Source organism: Panthera pardus, unplaced genomic scaffold (genome assembly GCF_024362965.1).
Source record: "Panthera pardus isolate Hobbes unplaced genomic scaffold, ASM2436296v1 HiC_scaffold_21, whole genome shotgun sequence".
Lineage (NCBI taxonomy): Eukaryota > Metazoa > Chordata > Mammalia > Carnivora > Felidae > Panthera > Panthera pardus.
In genome coordinates, this window is record NW_026526777.1 from 33,132,488 (window position 1) to 33,160,160 (window position 27,673).

Genomic DNA, 27,673 nt, shown 5'->3' on the forward strand with positions numbered 1-27,673 from the left:
TATTATGCTAAGTGAAATTAGAGAAAGACAAATATCATGACTTCACTCATATGAGGACTTTAAGAAACAAAACAAATGAACATAAGGGAAGGAAAGCAAAAATAATATAAAAACAGGGAGGGGACAAAGCATAAGAGACTCAAATATGGAGAACAAACAGAGGGTTACTGGAGGGGGTGTGGGAGGGGGGATGGGCTAAATGGGTAAGGGGCATTAAGGAATCTACTCCTGAATACATTGTTGCACTATATGCTAACTAATTTGGGTGGAAATTAAAAAATATATATAATTATTATGTTGAAAAATAAATAAATAATAAATAAAACCAGGTAGAATAAATTGTTAATCTGCATTATATTTAATTCAGATACACCGAAGACATACCTGTTCTTATTAAACCAACAAACTTACATGTGTTTATTTATCGAAGATTATCTCAGATCCTGTGAACCTGAAAAACATTTGCATTGGTTTCTATATTTCTATAATATATATTTATATAAATTTATATATTTATATATAAATTATATTTATGTAAATAAAGTATATTTATATAAATGCTTAATTCTCTCTAGGATAATTAAAGAAATTTACAAAGGAATTTTGGCCATACCATCCAGAGGTAAAAAAAAAAAAAATTACATATCTATAACATATATAACATAGACCTACAGAGCACATAAATAAACATAGAGATCTTACAGCTTTTGTTCAGAAATGTTAGCCATGTCTCAGGTTTAAAAGAAAATAAATAGTTGGATCCAAATTATGTTTCTGGTAGGTAGACTAAGTTAAGATTATGAGTTCTGATGGCCAATATCTTTTACTAATGTTGTGTGTGTGTTTTAATGTTCTAATGATTTTTTAGAACTGTTTTTCAAGTCGTTTTGTCTTTTAGAAGATTCTACATATCAAACCAAAGAATGCATTCCACGGTCTCCAAGAGTTTCAGAATTTTCTCTTACAACCATACCCCTTAAGGTAGACTTATCTAACAAAAGTGTCACTCAGAATGGCCATTACAATTTCTAAGTGTCCAAAAGTTCACCCATTTTTCTAGAAAGGAACAAAATCCTGGCCCAAGGACCTTGTGGAACCTATCTGCTTTTGGATTCCCTAAAATGTCTTAATTATGAAGGGCTCACTTTTCTGACAGCTGTGCTAAAACACTGGGAATTATGTTATCCCCTGCTTTGAACAGGATGGGTGACTTACCAGGGAACTGAGGAAAGGAGATGCATTCATGAAAAACCCTGAATAAAGCCTGAGCGCTCAAAACATAGGAGCTCAAAGTCCACAAGAGACTTACCCTCAAACTCCAGAGTCACCAAGAAAGCAATGAGCTGAATACACTGTGAGTACTGGCCATGTTTGCTCAACAACCTTGGAATTGTTGGGGGTCTTCTCTGGATTCCATTTCTCTGATACCATGTAATGTCAACCTTAAAATAGCCAGTTACTTTGCTTGCAAAATGAGTTTATTTGTAAATAGCAGAGGAATTGCTATTTGGGACAAGCAAACTACAACAAGCCATAGGCAAATATGAAGAGACAAAGGGACGGTCAGTTTTTATTCAGTTTTTGGAGGAAATTGAGAAGGTTTTTATTTTTTAAAGTTCTCCGGAAAAGGACAAGTGTTCCAGGTTACAGAAGTTTCTCCTTGGCTGCAGGTGGTGGTTGGTGCATTGTTGTTGGGGCAGGCATGGATCTTTGTTCTTTTTCTTAAAAGTAGGAGAAGAAAGTCCTATGTGAGAAGTTATCCTTTTCATAATCCTATGTGATGGTTATCCTGGCTGCAATGGTTATCCTGGCTGCAATGAGTAATATGAGCATTAGGAGCTCCCCTCCAGGGCTTCTGACTCCATTTTTGGTGAGGGAGGTTTCCTTCACTCATTTTTGCTGGAGTGTCTAGCGTCTGCCATATCCAAGCCCTCACCTATACTAATGCATGTATCCACAGTGAAGACTCAGCTGGAGTCATCTGGACTGCCTTGCTAGGACTGGACCAGGCAGGCTGGCCAGGGTATCCTCCAATAAAAGATACTTGGAAGCCTCAATTACAGCAGAAACTGAGAACCCCGGCTGACAGCAAGTCCCCATGGGCACAGACTATTGCCCATACAACTGACATCTCAGAGGGATGTTCACAGTTTAGGCTCCCTCTACTCTTGAGGCAACGCAGGTTGTTGTGGATGGCCCAAGCTTCCAAAGGCCTGGAGGGACCCAGCTGCCTAAAAGCAACTGAAAGAGTATATACAGCATATGCATGGGCTGCCCAAGTCAGGGTAGTGAGGGACCTACAGCAGGTCAATGTCCAGTGAGGCTGGCTCACAGGGGAGGGGGCACTGTGTATCTGGCACCTGACTAATTTGAAACGCTAACCTACGCATAATCCATATTCCCCTTGAAGGCAGAGCTGGCAGATCTCCACTGCCTTTCCATGACTGGATCAAGCAGGGTGGCCAAGGTGTCCGCCGACAAAAGACAGCTGGGAGCCTTGATTGCTGCAGAAGCCTGGAACCCCAGCAAACAGTAAGTACACATGGGGACTGAATGTCACCTATTTCGATGGCTTCCTCACAGTGATTTTTGGAGGAAGGGGTCCCTACACCTAAGAGGTAATGTAGGTTATTGGGGACGAGAACTAGGTCCACAGGCCTGGAGAGCTCAGACTAGCCAAAGATGACTGACAGGGTGCAGGAGGCGCAGATCAGGCAATGTCAGGCAAGTCCAGGTCAGGCTGTTGGGGGTGCCCGGCCTCTGCCTAATTCTAAGCCTTAACCTACACAATTGTGCATAATCCCTCTGAAAGCTGTGTTGTTTGGAAGGCAAATAATACTCAAAGGCTGACTTTGTCTTCGCCAACAATTCACTGTGCAAATTTCACAAGCCAATAGAATACAAGAGAATGTCTTTTCATTAGCCACTATGGAAATAACATACTCCAAACCAAGGTTGGATTAGTCATACTATTGTTCTAGGCAAGGGGAGATGAAATGTATAAAGTTCAAGTTTAGTTGAGGCGTAATTTTATAGGAGGTGGTACCCAGAAGACAGGTTAGCCATCTTGGAGCTGAAGTCCAGATGCCAGCGCTAAAGTCTCGTGTAGCTAGAACATGTGGCTAGAGCAAGAGCACTGGTGTTGATGGGCGAGATCCCTTCTTTGAAGGGATACCACGTGCCTTTCACCACTGTCGGTAGAAGAGCCGTCTTAACCATGGCAGGAGCTATTTGCCCCTAGGTCTTCAAGAGTCATTTTAGATCAGCAGAGTGTAGCCTTGCCCAGACCAAACACTCTACGATAGTTCTCACAAATTCTCAGTATTTATAGTCTAATGTTCCTTTGCCATAGTCGCTTTGCTTCTTCATATATTTTTATTGATAAACCTGTGACCAGGGCCCCCAGCAGCTGAGCTACTAAGTTATGAGTGAGAACAGATGAGATGACGACATCCTGACACAACTCCATTGTTGCACCAAAACAACTTCACTTCTAAGAACAACTTTTTTTGTCTTTGTCATAAGTAAGTAGATTTAAAATCATGTCAAACCAATACACAACAGTCGATCCTGTGATTTCAAATCACTCTAAAGCTAATACAAATGTCCTGTACAAACCTAAATTCACAAAGATATCAATCCACCCTGTGATCCTACAACACTTACAATATTCATCACAGGTGCTAAGTCATATTTGTGCAATATTTCTCCTTTGGCAAACATTCTCTTATATTATAGTTTAATGACCAGTTTAAGCAACCATATTCCTAATGTTATCAATATAAATATAACAAAGCTCTTTAGCATGGTACCATGTCTAATTATAAAGCAACCAAAAGTTAAGCTTCTTAAATGACACAGTTAAATTTCCATACAATTACGTTTCTAAGTAAAGATCATTTTTATAAAGTTCCAGGGGGTGCACGCTTGCACAGCACTATCAAACATGTGGTCAACTGCCATAACACTAGAACTCAAAACTGCCATTATTTTTATAAATGCACATTTTTGTTCTTTTAAATTCCTGCAAGAGTAGTTTGACTTTATTAATCTCACCTTCCAAATATACCTTCACTTTTCTTAAGTTTTCTAATGTGAGATTTACATTATTAATTTTGGAGGCTTGATGTGAAACATGTCTCTGGTTATTTTAAGGGTTCCTTTATCTTCTGCTGAACTTAATTAACATCTTTTTCCTTGTATTGTCTTATTCTTGACCTGTTGTAGTTTTACACAGGTAATGTTCTGTTCCTTATTTTTTCCTTGACTCCAATAGATAAGAGTGAGGTTTGGCTTAGAGCATACTAGCTCTATGTTATATATAACTGGTTGGGGAGGCATCAAAGCCATAGTCATAAGTACTTATACTATAGATATCTTCAAAGATCTAGCAGTAATAAAGGTACTTTGGATTCATTCCAACGATGTATCCTTAGGAACATGTTTTCCTTTTATCATAAGGGGTCTTTCCATAGCCAGTGGGCTCCACTGTCTCTTTTGATATTGGGAAACTGCAAAAGTGTGGTAACCTGAGATCATGTTTCCTTACTTAAGTGCCAATATTCTAATTTCGTAGTTGTCCAAGGAATAACAGTCATTAGAATGTATTATATCTACTTCTGGTTGGGCTGTTATCTCAGACAGTCAGTATTGACCCAAGATTGTAGCTGTCCTAAGAGTACTCCACATATCAGCCATCCCTAACTGTACATTGACAGTGTACATAAAACATATTTTGGGGTTTTTTTAGTGTTGCTATTTTTTAGCATTTTCTCTGGCTGCTTTGTTTTTTACTGCCATGTGAAATTTATGTTTTCTAACATAAGGCTAATTGTATCCATCTGTATACCCAATGATGACAAAACTGCCACCGCATGTGTGTTAAATTGAGAGCAAAGTTTAAGAATTTAATGTAATTTGATTTGGAATTGAGAAAAAGTGGCTGCCATTGTTCCTCCACTTAAGCCGCCTACCAGTCCAACAAGGAACCATAAGGCTTTCCTTCCTTTGAGCTACCTGTTTTTGGCATATAAGTTGGATATAAAGGAGCTGGATAAACCCAAGCACAACTTGGGGATTTGCATTTGCCTAGAAAGTCCTACATATTAAATTTTAATGTATAGACTATGATTATAAATTGCAATATGACTGGTATGGATTTATTAACAATGATTTCCACACTCTTGGGGTAGAGATCTGTGATAGGAGACAGTAGCTTGATTATATTACAGAAGATAATGATATGTGTTATGTGCTAAGTTTCCTGGGTGTTCTCTATACACCACATAATGTCCCTGGTTCTTTTAAAGTCTGGGAATAATGTCCATAGATCCATTATTCACTTTCTAGTAGGTGAATATGGGTTAAACAGTATAAATCAGGAGTGTAGTAGATGATCAGTTTTTGGCCTATTTATATTTAAAGATATAATTCCTATTCTGTGTATTCAGCAGCTGCTCTTTTACACTAAAATGCTCACACACAAATCAGGAACTAAATCCAGGTTATTTTCAGAGTCTCTGTGATGTGTCCAATGCTGCCTCAATTTAGTAGGATAAAAGTACAGAGATGCCCGGGTGGCTCAGTCAGTTGAGCATCTGACTCTTAATTTTGGCTGAGGTCATGTCAGGGTTCATGGGATCGAGCCCCTCATGAGACTCTGCACTGCCAGTGCAGAGCTTGCTTGGGATTCTCTGTGTCCCTTCTCTCTGCCCCTTCCTCTCTCTCTCTTTTCAGAAATAGATATTTTTTAAAAAAAAAGTAAAAAATTCAGAACCTGGTTGACGAAATATATGTGCTGGGTTATGATACCAAAAGCCAGTTAGTAGTTCAGGCCAGTCTTCATCCTCCAAGTCAATGTCTAATAGAGTTGTTGTTCAGAATCCTCGATGGTTCTTGTGGAGATTAAAATGGAGGTCGCCACTGCTTCATCAGCTTCCCTAAGTATTTGGTGTCTCTACTGATTGAAGCTTTCCCGGTGAGTAGATAGTGCTGACAGCGAAGGATGGGGTGCAGAGGCTGCGTTGGTTGATGCCGCTGATGTTGATGAGTCCTCCGTTGCAATAAGGTGACTAGACTAGTGATCTCTGGAGAATGCGGAGGATGTCATAGACAGTGGAGTTGTGCCGGACCAGAAAGTGGCATTCCAGTTCAGAACACTGGCACAGCTCCTATTGCTGGAGCCATCAGAGGAGTATCCATAGCTGTAATGACTATGGTATCCAACAGGGAGCGATAGGCAACGGAGTATGGGCAGCAGGCAGCATGCTGCACTGACCCGTTAGTAATCTTGGTAGGGTTAAAGAGGCATCGTGGATTCATGCCTGCAAAATAAAGATAGTTTCCTTGGCATTTTTAATTCCTTCTCGTTGTTCTTGCCACCCAAGGATATCTACCATTATGACGTCCGTTATTGCCTATATTCCCTCTAGCATAGTCGCCCTCCATCTTGCGAGGCTAAATATCAGGCATCTGGTGTCAATACAGTAAAGATGGTGTTCTTATGCCTGCCATTTTCAGAGTCATCATATTATTTTCTTTAATGTGATGTAATGTAGTTTTTTCTTCAGTCATCCAGTAGGTTGTATTGATGGCAGGTACCATAATTTCCCTAGTACTATATATATATATATATATATATACCATTATGTTTTTTTTTTTAAATGTTTTCCTTCTAGTTTAGATTCTGGAGTTTGGTAGTGGTCAGTGTCTCATCTGTAGAGGTGCTTGCAATATTAATGCGATAAGAGTTTTTCCATTCTTTCCATATTTATGGTTTAGAGATCTTGCCACCTCCCAGACTGGTTTCGTCCAAGCTTTTATATCAGGCTTATTAGTCAGCTTCTGCTTGAGTAAGCCATTGCACCTTTCATTTGACCCAGACATGGTTGGGCTTGTAGGTGTAAGTCCTTTGTATCTTACTATGCTTTGTTCTTAGCCCATTCTTGTACTTGCTTTCCTTTGCAGTGGGGCCCCTGATTTAATTGGGATACCATAGCAAGCAATCCTGATTTCTAAAGCTCTGATGGTAGATTTCTGATCATTTTTCCTGCAAGGATAGAGTAATCCTATTCCTGACCATGTGTCTACAAAGTGCATGCATAATTTGTTCTCTGGTACAGATAAGGGTCCTATACAATCATTTGTATAATCTGGAAGGGTCTGTCTGCTTCTTTGACCTTACAGAGTATTCATTAGTGACCTTCACACTTTAAACTTTCAGCAATTCCCACATTTCTTAATTTGAAAGTGGAGGTATTTGGTAGGTATATACATATTTATTTTCCTAATCATGTCCTAGTGCTTTGTGTCCCAGCATGATTTGTTTGGCGATATGTGCCCATGCAATGATCCAATCAATTGGCATATTTGTGTGCTCAGGTTTTATGTTCCATTGTTCTGCTTGTTTATATATGGTTGTGTTTTGAATTGGTTTCCTCCTTAGCCGTGAATCATTGTATTTTTGTTAAATTTTGGGAATTTGGGCCTCTTTTTAAAAAAAAATTTTTTTAATGTTTATTTATTTTTGAGACAGAGAGAGACAGAGCATGAACAGGGGAGGGGCAGAGAGAGAGGGAGACACAGAATCCGAAACAGGCTCCAGGCTCCGAGCTGCCAGCACAGAGCCGACGCGGGGCTCGAACTCACGGACCGTGAGATCATGACCCGAGCCGAAGTCGGACGCTTAACCGACCAAGCCACCCAGGTGCCCCGGGCCTCTTAGTTTTCCTAGTGAGTTTGTCTATCTGGTCATTAAGTTTTGGTACTTGAGCCTTGTCTTTCTGATATGCCGAGACATGTGTGATGAACATGAAGACGTCAGCCAGTGCTATTTTCTGCCATATCCTTACTCCATATGTTCATATTTCCTATTTTCCAGTCATTTCCCCACCACGTTCCTGACCAAAGGGCTATTCCAACAGCTATTTCCCATGGGTCTGAGAAAGATATAGGTCATTCTGATTTTCTTTAACAGATTGTTCATCAGTTAGTTTTATGGCCATTAATTCAGCATATTGTGCTGATTTTCTCAAGCCTGAATCTGTCAGGGTTAGACCATCATCAGTCCTCAAGGCCACTGGCTGCTAGCATTCTCCAGATGGTGTCATGGAGGCTGATGTGTTGTATAAACCAGGCATTACTGGGTGCCAGGGACCAGCGCAGTCCCCATTGCCCAACTGCTGGAGCGTGGATAGGCTTGCCCTCAGGAATTCTGGCAAGTCCACTATTGGCATAGTGGAGATTTTCTCAGTTCACACAAAGCTGACCCTCAACCTGTTTGTCCTGCTTGGAAATATACCATTTCCATGTTAGGACTTTATGGTCAGGGGTCTGTTTTACCCATTCCAGAATAGGCTGTTGTAGCTTAGGTGTAATTAGTTTACTTTCTGTCAGTGGTTCTGAATTTTGTAGGGCTCATAGAGTACCTGGGTAAGCCTTTTAACTGGTTGGTGTCTGTTGTCGGACCACAGGAACTTCTTAGTCCAAAATACAGTTGGGTAATACTTGGGGGTCCTGTGGTGTTTTAGTCCATAGTGGTGTTTTAGTCCAAACCCTTGTGAGTATAGGCACTCTGGTTTATATCCAGAGCCCTCATGAGATGGTATTGTAAGTTCTGACAGCATTTTTGAAATAAAGACTGCCTCATGGGTCTCCATCTAAATTCCCTACTCTTCCTATTTATTTCAAAAATGTGTTTTAATATCTTCAGATGTGGTATGTGCTATTTCCAATATCCAAAAAGTCCTATCAGTTTCTGAGCTGCTGAGTTTGTGGTACAAATGAAGCGCAATCTAGCTTGTCTGTGACTGGGTCTCATATATTCTGCCTTCAGAAGACCTAGAAATTTCAGTGTAGTGTCCCTGTATATTACTTTGGTCAGTTGTCCATCCTGTGAGTGTAAAGATTTCAATTAATTCTATAGTGACTCTAGTCTGTTCTTCCAAGTTATCACCACAAGTAAATGTGTCATCAATATAGGAAATGCTGGTTTGTGTGTGTTGTTTTCCTGAAAAACCTGGATATTTTGTGTTAGAAAGTTGTGGGCTATTACTGGTCTCTTGTGTTAATCTTGTGGTAACCTAGTAAACTGATATTGTCTGCCTTCCCAATGAATGCAGTCATGGATTGGCTCTCCTCATCAATTAGAATAGCAAAGAACATGTCAGATAAGTCTATCACCATGTAATAAGTCCCGATCCAGTGGTGATACTGATTAGGATAATGCCTAAATCTAGGAGTACTTCCTCAATTTTGAGAGAGTATTTGTTTAACTTCTTCTAATCTACTGTAAGTCTATATGATCGATCTGGCTTTTTAACAGGCCAGATTGGATTGTTAATTGCAAAATATGGGGATGATAATTTGTTCCTTTAGGGGTTCCTGAATGTTTCTCTTAATTTTTATATGTCCTATTACATCTAGTCCAAGAATGTTTTCTAAATCGGGACCAATAAGGCATTTATCCATAATGAGTGATCTATCACATTGTTAGGAATCTATGTACCATTGTCCCTGGGGTTAATTTTCACCTTAATCCTTCAACTAATTCCTTTTTATTGTTAAAGTTTTCTAAATTAGTAGGATAGCCTAGTATAATGGTACTTAGAACCCTATCTCTAACAACATAGTGATATATGTAGCATTTTTACTTACGAAGTGGTTTCTATTGAAATGGCCAGTATAACTTGAGTGACTGTCACCAGCTTGGGCCAAGAGACAGAGACTGCCCAGACTCTAGGGGGTTTGCTCTCCTCTGGCTACCAATGGCTTGTCTATTAATAGAATTAAGTTTTTTAAATGGGGTAACTATTCACAATAAATGGGTCAGTGGGTCTATACGTAGGTTTAGTTTTCTTAGGTCTATTTACTCTAAAAGGTGGTTGTTTCCATTTCTCTGACACTGCACATGCATATTTTCTGGGGTTTCTCTTTGGGTTTCTATCTTCATAATTTGTTATAAAGAGTGGTAGTCTAAATGGCTTAGGTGGCCAAATGGGTCTTGCATATTTAGTTCTAAATGACCTATTTTGATTGCATCTATGTACATTAGGTGTAGGCCTATTTTGTTGATAAACATGAGTGTTAAAGCCTTTATTTTGACTTAGTTCCTCAGCTGTTCTTATCAAATCAATCAGTTATCCTTTGTTTCTGGAACCTGCAAATACTATAATGCTTTTCTGTCCTATGGGGGCTCAGCTTTTAAACTGATCTTTTCAATTTTTTCTGTTGCTTCCACATATATTGGTGAGAGTGTCCCCTATCATGAATCACAGTTAATAATCCTAATTTTATTATTATATTAGTAGATTCTCCTGTTCTCAATGGATATGCTTTTAGGGATAAATATATTAGGTAGAGGCCATCTTAATCTCCAGGTTGCTGCTAATCACAGATCTTCGTAAATCAGTATTTTTTCTCCAAATATTCAAAGGTGTCAAGTGGTAATGGGTCCAAGTTGCATAATATCTGCTCCTGTGAGAATAAAGTTTTGTCTTCTTTTGGGCCATGAATCTAATATTCACTGGGTTTCTGTGTCCAAATCAGTTTGTTGGAACTCCATTCCAATTTTTGTCATTTTTTTTTTTTTTGTCTAGTAAAGCTCTCTTCAGTGACTCTGATTTATCCCATATTATCATTTGTTTTAGTTTTGTGTATTTTCATGGGCCCAGCTTCTAGTAGGTTAAGTTACCAAGGTCAAATGGGTTAAAATCATCATCACTCCTGGGTATGAATTGTTGCCCTTAGGAGCAAAGGGGTCTGGGTTTCTTCCTACCCTGGATATTAATTTTTGTGCCACTACTTTTCCTTTCTGCCTATTGCCATCTATTTACTTAATGCTTCTAAGAACACTGGAATGTTTTCCTTAGTTGCTGTTTCTTTCTTTCTTTTTCTCTTATTCTTTTTTCTTTTTCTTTTTTTTTTTTTTTTTTTTGGTGTTTCTTGTGCCTTATTTTAGAAATCCTTCCCTACCTTGAAATAAGATAGTTTTTTTATATTAAATTTAATAATGAAAATAAACTTCCGTGCAACAGTGAACACTATAATAAAATATAAGCTGTCAGATACAGGCTTTGTAAAAACCTTTTTCAAAAGATCAAAAAGATCAGAGTCCAAATCTTTTTACATGTCAGTTACACTCATTATCAGAGAATCTATGCTTTTTCCCTTGTGTGGAATACAACCTTCATATTTCCAGGTTCTATGTTTGTGTGGATCTATGACTGGGTCTCTGTGTTGCTGCATAACGCTGCTTATTGTGATTCTTCTTCAAAGTTAATTCTAGTAAGACAGTTTACCATTGACCGAGGTATGTACAAAGTGAGGAGACGTTCCCTAGCATGTATTATAAAGCTATATAATGGTTTTGGCTATTCTTGGCTCTCTACTCTTCCACGTGAATTTTATTTTTTTTTATTTTAATTCCAGTATAGTTAATATACAGTGTTATATTAGTTTCGGGTGTACAATATAGTCAGTCAACCAAATCCATACATCACCAATGCTCATCATGACAAGTGCACTCCTTAATCCCCATCACTTATTTCACCCATCCCCCACACCAACCTCTGTTCTCAACAGTTAAGAGTATGTTTCTTGGCTTGCCTCTTTTTCACCCCTTTGTTTTGTTTCTTAAATTCCACATATGAGTGAAATCATATGGTATTTGTCTTTCTCTGACTTCTTTCGTTTAGCATTACACTGTCTAGCTCCACCCATGTCATTGCAAATGGCAAAAATTTCATTCTTTTTTATGACTAAATAATATCCCACTGTGTGTGTGTACACACACACACACACACACACACACACACACACACCACATTGTCTTTATCAATTCATCAGTCAATAGATACTTGGGCTGCTTCCATAGTTTGGCTATTGTAAATAATGCTGCTATAAACATATGTCTCTGAATTAGTGTTTTCATATTCTTTAGGTACTCAGTAGTGTGATTACTGGATCATAGGATCCTTCTATTTTTGACGAAAATCCATACAGTTTTCCACATTGGCTAGACCAGTTTGCATTACCATCAACAGTGCAAGAGTGTTTCTTTGTTTCCACATCTTTGCCAACACTTGCTGTGTGTTTTATTTTAGCCATTCTGACAGGTGTGAGGTGACATCTCAATGTAGTTTTGATTTTGCATTTTCCTGATGATGAGTGATGTTGAGCATCTTTTCATGTGTCTGTTGGCCTTCTGAATGTCTTCTTTGGAGAAATGCCTGTTCATTCCTTCCGCCCAGTTTTTATTGGATTGTTTTTTGGGTATCGAGTTATATAAATTCTTTATATATTTTGGATACTAACCCTTTATTAGATGTGTCATTTGCAAATATCTTCTCCTTTTCAGTAGGTTGCCCTTTAATTTTATTGTTTCCTGTACTGTGTAGAAGCTTATTTTGATGTAGTGAATAGTTTATTTTTGCTTCTATGTCTCTTGCCTCAAGAGACATAGCTAGAAAAATGTTGCCATGGCCAGTATCAAAGACATTGTCACCTGTGCTCTCTCCTAGTATTTTTATGGTTTCAGGTCTCACATTTAGGTCTTTGATCCATTTTGAGTTTGTTTTTGTGGTATGGTATAAGAAAATGGTCCAGTTTCCCTAACATCATTTGCTAAGAAGACTGTCTTTTTACCATTCCATATTCTTTCCTGCATTTTTGAAGACCAACTGATCATACAATTGTGGGTTTATTTCTGGGTTTTCTTTCTTGTTCTATTGATCTAGGGATCTATTTTTGTGCCAGTATCATACTATAGCTTTGCAATATAACTTGAAGTATGAAATGGTGATACTTCCAGCTTTTCTTTTTCAAAATTGCTTTGGCTATTTGGGGTCTCTGTGGTTCCATGTAAATTTTAGGATCATTTGTTCAAGTTCTGTGAACAATGCTTTTAGTATTTTGATAGAGATTGCATTAAATCTGTAGATTGCTTTGGATAGTATAGACATTTCAACAGTATTTGTTCTTCTAATCCATGAACATGGAATGGTTTTCCATTTCTTTCTGTCTTCTTCAATTTCTTACATCAATGTTTTATATTTTTCAGAGTACAGGTCTTTTACCTCTTTGGTTAGATTTATTCCTATTTTATTATTTTTTGTGAAATTGTAAATGGAATTTTTTTCTTAATTTCTATTCTTCATTATTGCATAGTAATGCAACAGATTTCTGCACTCTGATTTTGTATCCTGCAACTTTACAAAATTCATTTATCAGTTATAGTAGTTCTTTTGTGAAGTCTTTTGGACTTTCTATATCTAGTATTAGGTTATTTGCAAATAGTGAAGTTTGAATTCTTCCTTGCATCTGCCTTTTATTTCTTTTAATCTTATTACTGTGGCTAGGACACCCAGTACTATGTCAAATAAAAGTGATGAAAGTAGACATCCTTGTCTTGTTCCTGACCTTAGGGGGCAAGTTTTCCATTTTTCCCTCATTGAGTATGATGTTCACTGTGTGTTTTTTATATATGCTGAGCATGGAGCCTGCTTAAGATCTTCTCTCTTTTTCTGCCCCTCTCCCCCATTCATGCTCTCTCTTTAAACAAAAAAAAAACTTTAAAATAAAAATTTAAAAAAGCATATAAAATCTACTTATCTAAGTATTACTACTTCAGCTCTCTTTTGACATCATTTGCATGATAAATGTCTCTCCATCCCCTCACTTTCAGTATGCAGGTGTCTTAAGGTCTAAAATGAGTTTTCTATAGGCAGCATATAGTTGGGTCTCTTTCTTTCTTTTATCCACCTGTCACCCTGTCTTTTGGAGTGTTTAGTCCATTTACATTGAAAGTAATGATTGATAGAGTGCACCGTGTCTAAGGGCTTGTGAGTGTTGCACTGACTGGTAGCTCCACCACAGTGGACCGGCCCTCTGCTCTCACCAGCTGAGCCATGGTCAGGCCCAGGCAGCTCTGCAAGGTGGTAGCCAGTGGAAGTCATAGGGACAATACATGCCTGGAGTTGGGAGCCTCCTCCAGCTAATGGACCAGATTTGGAGCAGTAGGAGATAAGCGGAACTTGTTGAAGCTGAACCTGAAGCTAAACAGGAAATCCTTGAAAACAAAGATGTGGTTGTTCAACACCTTCATTTTGATAGACTTGGAAGAACTAAGGATGATGTCATCATATGTGAAATTGGAGGCCTTTTTAAGGTAAAAACCTCATTGAGGTGATGTGGAAATCTCGCAAATCCTGTGAAAAATTGCTTCACCTAGGAATATTAGGCAAGTGAATGTTTTGATTAATATATGACAAAGTGATGATGCACTTCCAAATGCACTAGACATTACCTTTGAAATAAGCCAGATTAAGGAGATTAATGGAAGATTAATGGAAGACCAGTCACACCATCAAGTGGGAGGGCATGTGGTGAGAGCTGGGCTGCTTCAGGAGGATGGCACCCTTTACTGTCAGGAAGGAAAGTGGACACTCACTGAAGTCATGAAGCAATGGTCATCAACTGTTGGAACTCCTCCATCTTGCCAAGAGGAGGTACTTTGCTGAAAGTTCACCAGGAACTGGCAGGCTACACCACAGGGGACATAAGCTTCATAAAAGAAGATTTCAAGCTTCAGTTGAATAAACAACTCATATTCGATTCAGTTTTTTCAGAATCTCTTTGGGGTGGGATGTTGGTGCCCATTGGCAATAAACCACCAAGTATTGCTGACACGTTTTACCTTGGAGGACCGACAAGTGTATGTGGGTTCAGTATGCACAGCATTGGGTCAGAGTGAAGGAGAATACGGAGTGGAGAAGCATACTAGGCCAGCAACCTACACCTGTATACCCCATTATTTTTCCAGCCAGGCCAGCATGGTTTCAGAGAACTACAGACTACACTTCTTTCTCGATGTGGGAACCTCTGCCACCTCAACTATAAGGAGGGTCCCAAGACTCATATTCATAAGCTGGCTGAGTGCATTTGCTAGTGTCATGGTGCCAGGATTGTCCCCAGGCTTGGCAACAACTTGGCTGGCACTTATTTACTGTGTCCCCATGGGTATGCAGAAGGGTGACAGGATATGTGATGGCATCTAATTAGAAGCCGGGATAAGGTTCCTGTAGCTGACACATGTCCTTTACACCCTACAGGAAGAGCTCTGGAACTTGGGCAGCAGTGAGTCACTCAGTGCCACACACTTTCTAAGTAAACACATCTGAGTCATTCTTTGCAGTCCTTATGGTAAACCATGTCAATAAATGTTAAAGACAAAACAAAAATTAACTATTGATAGATATGTATTTATTGCCATTTTATCCCTTGTTTTGTGATTGTTTCTGAAGTTTTTCTTTCATCCTTTCTTTCTCTCTTTCACAGTTTGCTTGTTCAGTGATATATTTGGATTTCTTTCTATTTATTCTTTGCATATCTATTAGAGGTTATTTTTGGCTGCCATTAGGTTTGTATATAACATCTTATGCATATAGCAGTCTATAATTTGATGGTCATTTAAGTTTGGAACCATTCTTTACTCCTCTCCTCCCCAAATATTATGTCTATGATGCCATGATTTACATCTTTTTGTGAGTTCCTTAGCTGATTTTTTACAGAAATATTCATTTTTCTACTTTTGCGTTTCCTACTTTAACATTGTCACTTTGAAGAAAACACCAAAACAGTCCTCTTTAATATCTCTTGCAGGACTGGTTTAGTGGTCATGAACTCCTTTGGGTTTTGTTTTTCTGAGAAACTCTTTATCTCCCCTATTCCGAATGATAGCTTTGCTGGATAGAGTTTTCTTGGCTGCAGGTTTTTCCTATTTGGCATGTTGAATATATCATGCCACTCCCTTCTAGCTTGCAAAGTTTCTGCTGAAAAATTCACTGATTGCCTTATGGAGTTTCCCTTGTATGCAATGGTCTTCCTTAGTCTTGCGCTTTTATTTTTTTTATCACTATATTTTGCCACTATAATTACAATATGTCTTGGTGTGGATCTGCTTTTGATTTTGTTGGGGGTTCTCTGTGCCTCCTGGATCTGGATATCTGTTTCCTTCCCCAGATGAAGGAAGTTTTCAGCTATTATTTCTTTAAATGTATTTTCTTCCCCCTTTTCTCTTGCTGCTCCTTCTGAGATCCCTATAATACAAATGTTATTATATTTGATGGGGTCACTGAATTCCCTATGTCTATTCTTGTTTTGTGTAGTTCTTTTTTTCCTCTTTTGTTCAGCTTGATTACTTTCCATCACTCTGTATTTTAGGTCATTAATTTGTTCCTCTGCTTCTTCTAGGCTGCTGTTCATTCCATTGAGCATGTTTCTCATTTTTATTGAAACTTTATTTTTTTTTAATTTAAATCCAAGTTAGTTAACATACAGTGCAATAATTTCAGGAACAGAATTTAGTGATTCATCACTTACCTATAAAACCCAGTGCTGATCCCAACAAGTGTCCTCCTTATTGCCCCTCATCCCTTTAGCCCTTCCCTCCACCCAACACCCCACCAGCAATCCTCCCTCTCTGTTTTTATATTATGTTTGCTTCCCTTCCCTTATGTTCATCTGTTTCGTATTTTAAATTCCACATATGAATGAAATAATATGATATTTGTCTTTCTCTGGCTTATTTTGCTTAGCATAATACACTCTAGTTCCATCCGCATAGTTGCAAATGGCAAGATTTCATTCTATTTGATCACTGAGTAATACTGCATTCTGTATATACATCTTATGCATATATCTTGATCCGTTCATCAATGGACATTTGGGTTTTTTCCATACTTTGGCTGTTGTTGATAGTACTGCTATAAACACTGGGGTATATATGCCCCTTCAAATCCGCACTCCATATCCTTTGGATAATTACCTAGTAGTGCAATTGCTGGGTCATAGGATAGTTCTATTTTCAATTTTTTTAGGAACCTCCATACTGTTTTCCAGAGTAGCTGCACCAGCTTGCATTCCCACCAGCAGTGCAAAAGAGTTCCTCTTTCTCTGCATTCCTGCAAATATCTGTTATTGCCTGAGTTGTTAATTTTAGCCATTCTGACATGTGTGAAATGGTATCTCAATGTGGCTTTAATTTGCATTTCCCTGATGGTGAATGATGTTGAGCATTTTTTCATGTGTCTGTTAGCCATCTGGATGTCTTCTTTGGAAAAGTGTGTCTATTCATGTCTTCTGCCTATTTCTTCACTGGATTATTTGTATTTTAGGTGTTGAGTTTGATAAGTTCTTTATAGATTTTGGATACTAAACCTTTATCTGATATGTCATTTACAAATATCTTTTCCCATTCTGTCGGTTGCCTTTTAGTTTTGCTGATTGTTTCCTTTGCTGTGCAGAAGTTTATCTTGATGAGGTCCCAATAGTTCATTTTTGCTTTTGTTTCTCTTGTCTCTGGAGACATGTCAAGTAAGAAGTTGCTGCAGCTAAGGTCAAAGAGATTGTTGCCAGTTTTCTCCTCTGGGATTTTGGCTTCCTCTCTTATGTTTAGGCCTTTCATCCATTTTGAGTTTGTGTATCATGTAAGAAAGTGATTCAGGTTCATTCTTCTGCATGTTGCTGTCCAGTTTTCCCAGCACCATTCACTGAAGAGACTGCCTTTTCTCCATCGGATATTCTTTCCTGCTTTGTCAAAGATTAGTTGGCCATATGTTTGTGGGTCCATTTCTGGGTTCTCTATTATAGAAGTTCCATTGATCTGAGTGTCTGTTCTTGTGCCAGTACCATACTGTCTTGATGATTACAGCTTTGTAAGATAGCTTGGAGTCTGGAATTGTGATGCCTCCAGTTTTGGCTTTCTTTTTCAAGATTGCTTTGGCCATTCAGGGTCTTTTGTGGTTACATACAAATTTTAGGATTGTTTGTTCTAGCTCTGAAGAATGCTGGTATTATTTTGATAGGGATTGCATTGAATATGTAGATTGTTTTGGGTAGTATTGACATTCTAACAATATTTATTCTTCCAATCCATGAGCATGGAATGTTTTTCCATTTTTTCAGTTTTTCAGTTTCTTTCATAAGCTTTCTATAGTTTTCAGTGTATAGATTTTTTACCTGTTAGGCTTATTCATAGGTATTTTATGGGTTTTGGTATAATTGTAAATGGGACCGATTCCTGGATTTCTCTTTTTGCTGCTTCATTATTGGTGTACAGAAATGCAATTGATTTCTGTACAATGATTTTATATCCTGAGACATTGCTGAATTCATGTATTAATTCTAGCAGTTTTTTGGTGGAGTCTTTTGGATTTTCCACATAGAGTATCATGTCATCTGTGAAGAGTGAAAGTTTGTCTTCCTCCTTGCCAGTCTGGATGCCTTTTGTTATTCCTTATCTCTGTTTTAAGGGTCTCACTGATGTCTTCCATTCCATTGGTCTTTCTTCCACTCAAGCCCAATGAGTATCTTTATGATCATTTTTTTTATGTTGATTTATTTTTGAGACAGAGTGTGTGTAACCAGGGGAGGGCAAAGAGAGAGGGAGAGACAGAATCCTAAGCAGGCTCCACACTGTCAGCTCAGAGCCAAACACAGGGATTGACCCTAACCATGAGATCATGACCTGAGCCAAAACCAAGAGTTGGACTCTGAAACAACTGAGCCACCCAGGCGCCCCAATGATCATTACTTTAAATTCTCCATCAGACATGTCACTTATATCTGTTTCACTTAGATCTCCGGCCATGGCCTTGTTCTGTTTCATTTAGGGCAAATTCCTCTGTCTTATTTTGTCTAAGTTTCTGTGCCTATTTCTGTGTTAGGAAAGTCAGCTACATGTCCTGTTCTTAAATGTAATGGCCTTATGAAGAAGAGGTTGTTTAGTGCCCTACAGGGTTGTGTCCCTTGTTTCCCAGGGACTGGCACTTCAGAGAGTGTCTTGAATGTATTCTGCATGCTGCTGTTGTGTCCTGGCCACTTTATCCTTCAGGCCAGTCATATGCAAAGGCTGTCTTCTGTTGTGGGCCATGTTTGACCCCTGGCCTGAATGTGGCAAATTTTAACTAGGTGTGCTCTAGTCTGCTTGTGAATTGAGACCTGTCTCTAGGTCTCCACCAGAATGGAGACCCTGCAAAACTCTCAAATTGGGATATGTGGTGTTGGCAGGAGTTTATGCCAGTCTACTGAGGGAGAAGGCCCACAGCACTGGGACTGAAACAAGCATGACTAGGAGCATGGGGGTTGGGGCTTGGTGTAAGTTATTAGCAGGTGTTGGTGGTGTGCTGGTGAGTGCACCTAGCCCCATGCTTATGCTGAGGGGGAGGGGATGGAAATGGCACTGACAGTTCCTTTGTTCCTGGAGGCATCTCTCTGTTGCCAAAGACTGCCTTTGAGTTTTTGTCTTCCCCCACTAAAATAATTCAGTAGTCTACAACCTAAACGAAAATAATAATAAATAATGTTGGTCGGTACTCTGGGATATATATCATACTACACGCCAAATTTGAAATACAGGTTGATACATTATACTAAATTTATAACTGACCAAAATCTGGTTAAGCCCGTTTTCAGATTGACACATTTTAAACTTAATATATTATTTACATCTATAGCATCCTACTGAAATTATAAACAGCCTTTGAATGGACAAAAATTGACAGCTGTTATAATTTGGTGCTACACTGGCTACAATAATTATCTTAATACTGCTTTACCATATTATACAGCCATTTGGAATTCTGTATTAAGTGTCTCTCTGATCAAATATATTTTGAACACAATTATGAAAGACAGGAGGACAATAGCAAATATGACTCACTAACCCTACCAAAAATACTCAAGAGGTGGTTTAGGGGTAAAAATAGATTATATATTAACTTCTGAGGATCTCTGGAGACCTATTGAAGACTTAGTCTGGATAAAAGTTAAAACTAAGGAAATTCCAGATGTCCTGATTATCCAACTCTGTTTGTTTTGCAAGTTGCAAAATAAAATACATGTATTTAGTTGGGGTCTTAGGGATTGCAGTCTAGAGACACAGATTCAACCAAAATCAAAAGTGTACTCTGGGGGAGAAATAATGGATGTTAGAGTTTTTAAAGAAGGAATTTACTTAAGTTATTTTGGATGAGATGTGATTGGTGCTGGTATAGGTACCATAAGACTAATCTATATGTGATCAATTGCTAGAAAGTGTTAGATGGAAAGTCCATTTATGCCCATTTTAATATGCAGATGTTTTGACTTTTAGTGGAGTTCAGCAATTCTGAGGGTTTGAGATGAGATGTGCCTAAGCCCCACTTCCTCAGTGTCCTCCGATATCCATTTTAAATAACGCTCTCTCTTAGCAATGCTTTATTTTCTCCATTATCATTTCCCCCTTTTGACTGAGGTATTTCTATATAGTAAGCATCAATGATAAACCTTTGGTTTTGTAGTCCCATTGTGATGCTGGAGTGGCCAACAACCTGCTCCAGGTCTATCGACTCTCCAGAAGGGGAGAGTCTCATGGTTGGTCAATATTCATCATGTTTAATAAGCTTGCTGTGCAAGAGTTTTAAGGATACATCTGAGAAACAAGGAGGTTCAAGGAAGTGGACCTTAGGCTATGTCAGTTCAAGTTTCACTTGTTGATGGTCAGTGGGTAAGTTTGATGAATGTTTTTAAGACTTTAAGCAACCATTATTTTGAGCAAAGCAATGAATAATATACAGAATAAAACAGCAATTAATAATACAATTTGTAGACTTGAACACTAGAGTCCCAAATCCAAAGAGAAGCCAGTTAAAAATATGAGGGAATTTAGCTTGAATGTCCCTTTAAGAATTTAGCTAATTTGAATAATACAGCATGAGGTTTTAGCTATTGCACAAACCCCCTACTTTGTAATCTAATGCTATTCTATTATCAAGAACCACTCGGGCTAGGGAATCTAAAGATTTTTCTTCAGAACTAATAGCTCAGGCCATTGAGCTAGTAATTCTATTATTAATTGTTCTGGTTAAATTTTGTAACATGATGTTATGTTAGAAGGTACCAACCCCTAGCCGGGAATATAAACCTCAAAAGAGATAATTATGGATATCACCAGAAAAGCCTGAAGATCACATCCCTGGGCATTTCCACAGCTATTCACAAACAGAAAGATTTTCATCAGGATAATTATTATGAACAAGACCCTTATCTTCATGTGATGGGAGATTAATTGGGATCTAAGAATGGTCAGAGGGAAATAAGGTGGTCCAAAAGGCATTGCCCAGTGTGGTAATATCTAAACAACCAAATGCCTAAGGTGTGGTAATATTCAGGGGTGCCCAGAATTCCAGATAGTGTTTGATTGTTTAAGCTTTCATTTTAGAAACCAGCCCAGGATTAGACAGCCTTGGGATTCCAATGGTTTGGTTAAACATATTATTCATAAAAGGGTAATACTAAGTTATCAAAGGTATCAGAAGGCTTGGTGCATAATGGGTTAATGTCTCAAATGGAGACATCCAAAGGGCTTGGCCTAATGGAGATGGATAGTTGAAAAAAAATTGTACTGGACAGGTAGAAGATATATAATTTGTATAGAGGTAATTCTAGGAAAAGAGTGGAGTGGGTTCCCATCTTTTGCTAATGAAAGTTCTATTAATGCAGGAGGTGGACTTTAAGTTTTTAATTCCTGTTAACATACAGTGTTTTAATAGTTTCAGGTGTACAGTTCAGTGATTCAACAATTCTATACATTACTCAGTGTTCATCAAGTGTCCTCTTTAATCCTCATCACCTATTTCACCCATTCCCCCAACCACCTCCCCTCTGGTAACCATCAGTGTTCTTTATAGATAAATCTGTTTCTTGGTTTATCTTTTTTTTCCCTTTTTTTCTTAAATTCCAAATGTGAGTGAAACCATATGGTGTTTGTCTTTCTTGGACTTATTTCACTTAGGATTATACTCTCTAGCTACATCCATGTCATTGCAAATGGCAAGATTTCATTCTTTTTTATGGCTGAGTAATATTCCATTGTGTATATATACCATATTTTCTTTACCCATTCATCAATCCATGGACACAGGCTGCCTCCATAGTTTGGCTATTGTAAATAATGCTGCAATAAACAGAGGGGTGCATATATCCCTTTGAATTAATGTTTTTGTAGTCTTTGGGTAAATACCCAGTAGTGCGATTATGGGATCATAGGTAGTTCTATTTTTAACTTTTAAGGAACCTCCATACTGTTTTCCACATTGGCTGTACCAAGTTTACATTCAAGGTTGTCTCTAATTTGGGAGAATAAGCATGAAACATGGAGGGTTTCCTTGAGGCAAGAATATCCTGACAAAATAAGTGTTAGAGGCAGTGTTTTGTAGCAACTAATGGAAATATTTGGGACCATGGAGAAACTGTGTATAGGTAACATTATGAGATCATCATTATCAGTAAAGGACCCTGTAAGTAAAGGTTTCAGAAGTAGCAAGGGATTGAGACATATGAATTATAGCATTGTTCTTCCAATTGAAAATGGTGATGAGAAGGAAGAGAAATATTAATAAACTCATAAGCCTCTTGAAAATTGGTGTGATGGACCTTGTTAACATAATAGTGGCCTGGTCCTTAGTCTTCGGAGAGCAGTCTACACAGACATCATCTTCTTTTTCCAAGAAAGGGTTAGTTTAAGGTCTCTGGTTGGTAGCCCAGTTAGATGTTGAAGACTTTTAAAAATAGGAAACATATATCCATGAGTCTATGTCTTCTAATTTAGCAGCACAAGGATTAGTCAATAATAGCTGGTATGATCCTCCACATCTTGCTGGAGGGAATCTTTATGGAGGTGTCTTTTCCAATAAACCATGTCTCTGGGTTGAAGGCCATGATGTTTGAGGTCTTCATCTCCTGGAGCATGCTGCAGAAAGACTGTTCTACTAATTTTTCATTTCCTTATAGGGTCTGAATTAATCCCTTACAGTAAGTCATCATCTCACCTTTAGGTAATCTGGGTTCACATACACCTTGATCTATTCTCATTGCTCTTCCAAATATTATTTCAAAGGGAGAGAGTTATGTCACCCATAGGGAATGGATCTAAGAGTCGATAGTCCCAAGGGAAGACCTCTTGGCCATGGCAGGTGGAAAGATTCCATAAGTTTTGCCAACTGAATTTTTATAATGCCCTTGATACATTCTACAAGGCCGGATGATTGAGGATGATGGGCACACTCAAAATGTTGCATAAGTGGCCAAATGTGGCAAATGACCTATAAGATCTGTCCAGTGAAATGGATTCCTCAGCCACTATGAAGTTCTGGGGGCATTCCCCAATTTGGAATAATCTTTTCTAATGACAGTTTTCCTACTGCTAAGGCTATAGCTCTGTGGCAAGGAGAGGCTTCTACCCAGTGAGAAAATATACAAACCATTATGAAAACATATTTGTATTGCTGAGATGGTGGCAGCTAGATAAGATCCAATTGCCATATCTCAAAGAGACCAGGAGGGAAAATGTCCTTTTGAACTATGAAGATGTTTTCCAGGGGTATGTTTAGGGCAAATCTGACATTTTTCATAAATTTGAGAGGATACTTTTGAAAATGGTTTCCAAAAGTATGGCTTTCCCCAAAGACCATCTTGTCAGTATTCCAATGAGTTAAATTCATAAATATAATTAAAAATTTGTTTCTGGACATAATCAGAGAGGACTGGTCTATCATTCGACCCATACCAAATATTTCATTGAGAGTCAGATTGGTAGCCTTGATCAGACCAAGTTTTTTTGATCCCTTCCTGAGGCAAATTCTTGGGTGTTATAAGTATTTAAGATTTTTTGTTAAAGTCAGTAGCAAGTAGGAATTCAAAAAATGGCTTAAATTTTTTAAAGGCAGCCTGTTTGGCAGCTGCACCAGCCAAATGATTCCCTTTTGTTTCCTTGGTGTTTGCCATTGAATAGCCAGGATTTTCATAATAGCCAAAGATGTAGGTCCTTGAAATAGCAATATAACAGTTCTAAGACATAAGAACTATTTTTAATCTGTTGCCCAATAGAAGTTAAAACCCTCTTTGTTCCCAGAACATACCAAAACATGTGCTACACCAACAGCACAGCAACAATTGGTATAAATGTTAATGGTCTGTCCTTCTGCCAAAAGGCAGGCTTGGATTAAGGCAAATGATTCAGCTTGTTGAGCTAAGATGACTTAGCTGATGAGCTAAGCAGACTGTGATAGGTCTGCTTCAGTGTTTTCAGTGAAGGAGACAACCTCAAAGCCAGCTTGATAGTTTTTTAAGAGCCATCAGTAAACTAGACTGTCTGCATTTTCAAATGGCATTTCCTGTAAATCTGATTGTGGTATGAGAAGTCTGTTAGATACAGTCCTAGGAGTTTCAGCAGAGGGTAAAGGCAGCCGGGTAGCAGGATTTAAGGAATTATAGCATGTGACAGTAACATTTGGGGGTGATAGAGAACTTTATAAGAGTTTAATCTGCTAGAAGATAAATGTTGAGTATGATAAGAATTGAGAAAGGGGGAACATAATGGAGAACCCTTGGTGACTTCTTCTCCAAGTAATTCAGCACCTACAGCTTTGGCTTTCTGCAGGGTGGCAGTCCATTGACTACAGGATCCAACTGTTGGCTATAATAGCCAACAGGCCTGTGTTTGTCCCCATGTCACTGGGTTAGAATGGCAAGGGCATTCCAAAACTGGTGGATTCGAGGGGCTTTTATTTTTATGAGGACTTCTTGACTTTCTTTGTTCCACGTAAGGGCATCAGGTTGGTTGGAGTTGAGGGAATAAAGTGGTTAAGCCAAGGCTGAAAAGTTGGGTTCCCAGTTTCTACAGTATCCAGCTAAGCCCCCAAAACCCTGTAGTTGGTATTTGGTTTTTGAGGGCGGGGGGGGGAAGGACAATATTCCCTGGACTCCAGCTGGATCAAGGAGCAACACTTGATTTGAAATAAGGTGTCCCAAGTATTTAACCCAGGGCAAAACAAAATTGTAATTATTCTTTAGACACCTTATGTCCCTTTTTAGCCAGTGATGAAGGTTGTATTTAGTATAGGCCTCTTGGGAAGGAGAACATAAGAGGACATATTGTAACAGGGGAGAGCCTTCAGAGATTTCTATGAAATGTCTACTTTTAGCATTTGAGAAAAATAAGCAGGGCTTTCAGTTTATCCCTGTGGCATGACAGTCCATGCATATTGTTGTCCTTCCCAGGTGAAGGTAAACAAGAATTGACTTTCAGGATCAACAGGTATGCTAAAGAAGGCACTGCAAATGTCTGTAATAGTAAAGGTATTGCTATTAAAGGAGTGGCTATGAGCAAGGTGTGAGGGCTCGGTACTACAGGGTGCCAAGGGATAATAATATTGATTTCTCTGAGGTCTCATACAAACCTCCATCGTCTCCCATGTGGTCTATACACAGGGAGGATAGGGGTGTTACAGCAACTAATACAGGGGACAAATTAAGCCTTTTCGTAAGTAATCCTTAATGATAGGCTTAATTGATTGGTGCCGGTATAGCTACAATTCCAGTTATCTATAGGTGATGGGTTGCTAGAGCTAGTATTAAGTAGGAAGTCCATTTAAACATGCAACAAATTTTGACTTTTAGCTGAGAATTTGAGACCAAAGACACATAGTCTTACTTCCTCGATGTCCCCCTGGCTCTATTTTTAACAACCCTTTCAGTGATGCTTATTCCATCTTCTCTTAATCATACTATTCTTCCAGGCAAGGGGAGGTGAAAGGATAAAGTCCAGATTTAGTTAAGGTATACCTTTTGTTTAAAAAAAAAAAACAAAAACAAAAACAAAAAACTTGACTAAGTGTGAAGATCTATTTGGCTTATTAAGTGATTAATGAATCTGGCAACATCCCATCAAGCAAGTAGAGAGATGCCCTGAGAAGTTATACAAAAGGGAAAGTTTTTATAGGAAGGAGCATGGGGCGATGAAGCTGTTAGCAGAAATAAGAATTGTTTCAGGCCAGGACATCCTTTTTTTTTTTTTTTTTTTTTTAGGTGTGAAGGGATGAGTGGGGTTTTTTTTTAATCATGAAGATCACCTCACTACTGCTGATCAGTAGTTTGAGATTGATTTTTAAAAGGTCACATCCATGGAGTAGGTTGAAACTGTAAGTCTTGTTTTGTTCATGTGAGGAGCAAAGGACTCCGTTTGGGACTTGTTTCTCTGACACTTTACCGGAATTGGTACTGAGGAGAGACAGTTTAACCAACCTGGAGCTGAAGTCCAGCTGCCAGCACAAAAGTCCTGTGTCATTGCCTGGAGCATGTTGCTAGGGAACGAGGGCACTGGTGTCGAGGGACAAAGATGATCTTTGCAGAGATGCTGCAGGGCTTTTGCCACGGCTGGTAAAAGAGTGGTCTTTACCAGGGCAGGAGCTAAGTGCCCCAAGTTCTTCAAGAACTATTTTAGATGAGCAAATGTTGCCTTGCCCAGACCAAACACCCTTAGTTCTTGCAAACTCTTAGTATTTATGGTCAGATTTCCCCTTGCCTTAGTTGCTTCTCTATATGTCTTTAATGATAAGCCCCCAGCAGGGCCTTCAGCAGCTGAGCGACTGACTTCTTATGGGCAAGAACAAATAGAAGAATGAAGGATGTCATCATCTTATCAAAACAACCCCTGAAAACAGTTTTTTTTTGTCTTTGTCATAAGTGGCTTTGAAATCACATCAAACTAATACACAACTGTAAAGCTGAAGGAATCTGGACTGCCTTGCCAGGAAGGGACAGGTTCGCTGGCCAGGGTAGCCTGGAGTCTCGGTAAACCCAGGACGCCAACAGGCAACCAGCCTAAAATGGGGACTGTTGCCAGTTTAAAAACTATTGCCACCTCAGAAAGATTTACAGGGAGTGGGCTTTCTTCATTCTGGAGGCCGCGCACGTGGCTAGGAACCAGCCCCAACACCACAGGCTTGGAGGGCCTCAGCTTCCCGAGGCCAGAGTTTGTTTGTTTGTTTTGTTTTGTTTTCTCCATTAATCTGTTCAATGCTAATTTAATTCTCAGGCCAGCTAGAAGAACCTTGAAGGATAAATTGAAATTTCTCCTACCCAACAGATACAAGGTGTTTACTGAGCATGAATGAGAGGCTCCGTTCAGGGTACACAGGTAACTTGAACAGGGCAAGTTCTTGAGAGGCTAGGTCGCTGGGAAGGCCTGTTGGGGGTACAAAGTATCTGCCTAATTCCAAGGTCTAACCTACATAAATGTGCACATTTTCCCTGAAGGCAGAGCTGCAGGAAACTGGATGGCCTTGTCAAGGTGGGGCCTGGCCAAAAAGAAACAACTGGGAGCCTTGATTACTGGTCCCTGTTGGGGCAAGACAGTCTAGTTTCCTCCAGTGATGACTTCAGGGGAAATATGTACTTTTCTTTACATTGGGGCTTGGAATGAGGCAGATGCCATGGACCCCCCAAGAGCCCGCTCTTGAGACCTGGACTGTCTCAACATAGTCCAGATCATTTGCTTCTCTGACCTGTATGGTGGGAGCATGTGCAGTAGGCACCCCATTAGCCATGTGTGGGTGACTAACACAGCCTCTAGGATGAAGGAATCCCACTGAAAATCTTTCTGGGGCAGCTGCTTTTAAAATGGTGACAATACCCATTTGGCCTGGCTTGCCTGATGGGGTCCTGGGTTTATCAGTGTGGGGTGGACCAGGGCCACCCAAAATGTTCCATAATAGCATATTAAGTAACTTCAATTCAAAATAATTAAGAAAGGTCCAGTGCAGGAAGGACATACTGACCCTCCTTCGTCTCCAGAAAA

The 27,673-nt window shown here is 39.0% G+C and overlaps 2 long non-coding RNA genes and 1 pseudogene across 2 annotated transcripts in view; 1 reads left to right on the plus strand and 2 right to left on the minus strand.

Moving 5' to 3' along the window:
• Positions 1–1,544: 1,544 nt before the first annotated feature.
• LOC109255616 (uncharacterized) lies at positions 1,545–6,321 on the minus strand. The gene is made up of 2 exons (XR_002075321.2): positions 5,777–6,321; positions 1,545–1,721 (listed from the first exon to the last, which is right to left on the minus strand). It is a non-coding gene; the product is annotated as an uncharacterized LOC109255616 (long non-coding RNA).
• Positions 6,322–11,310: 4,989 nt separating this feature from the next.
• On the plus strand, positions 11,311–15,080 carry LOC109250414 (sorting and assembly machinery component 50 homolog; annotated as a pseudogene).
• Positions 15,081–25,564: 10,484 nt separating this feature from the next.
• The window catches only part of LOC128778832 (uncharacterized), a 46,215-nt gene continuing 44,106 nt past the window's right edge, over positions 25,565–27,673 (minus strand). Inside the window, exon 3 of the long non-coding RNA XR_008424607.1 lies at positions 25,565–25,659. This is a non-coding gene — a long non-coding RNA (uncharacterized LOC128778832). The remainder of the gene's footprint in view (positions 25,660–27,673) is intronic.